This window comes from Cephus cinctus, unplaced genomic scaffold (genome assembly GCF_000341935.2).
Source record: "Cephus cinctus unplaced genomic scaffold, Ccin1 Ccin1_scaffold0905, whole genome shotgun sequence".
In the NCBI taxonomy this organism is placed as follows: Eukaryota; Metazoa; Arthropoda; class Insecta; order Hymenoptera; family Cephidae; genus Cephus; species Cephus cinctus.
This window is the reverse complement of record NW_014333480.1, coordinates 90,842-91,063: the sequence shown is the minus strand read 5'-3', so window position 1 is coordinate 91,063 and position 222 is coordinate 90,842.

The following is a 222-nucleotide window of genomic DNA, read 5'->3' as shown; positions in this document are numbered from 1 at the left end:
ATAAGTTTGCTAAATGATATACCACAATGACTCGATGGCACACGTGCTTTCTGCTGAGTTAACGTCCGAGAGTCTCGGGTTCGAGACTGACGTCTTACCTCTTTTTTCTTTTAATTATCAACTATGCTTATTGGTTTACCTAATTAACTGAAGTTTCATGAAATACATGATAATATTAATCTACAAATATTGTATTATATTACATCGTATACATCCAATAAA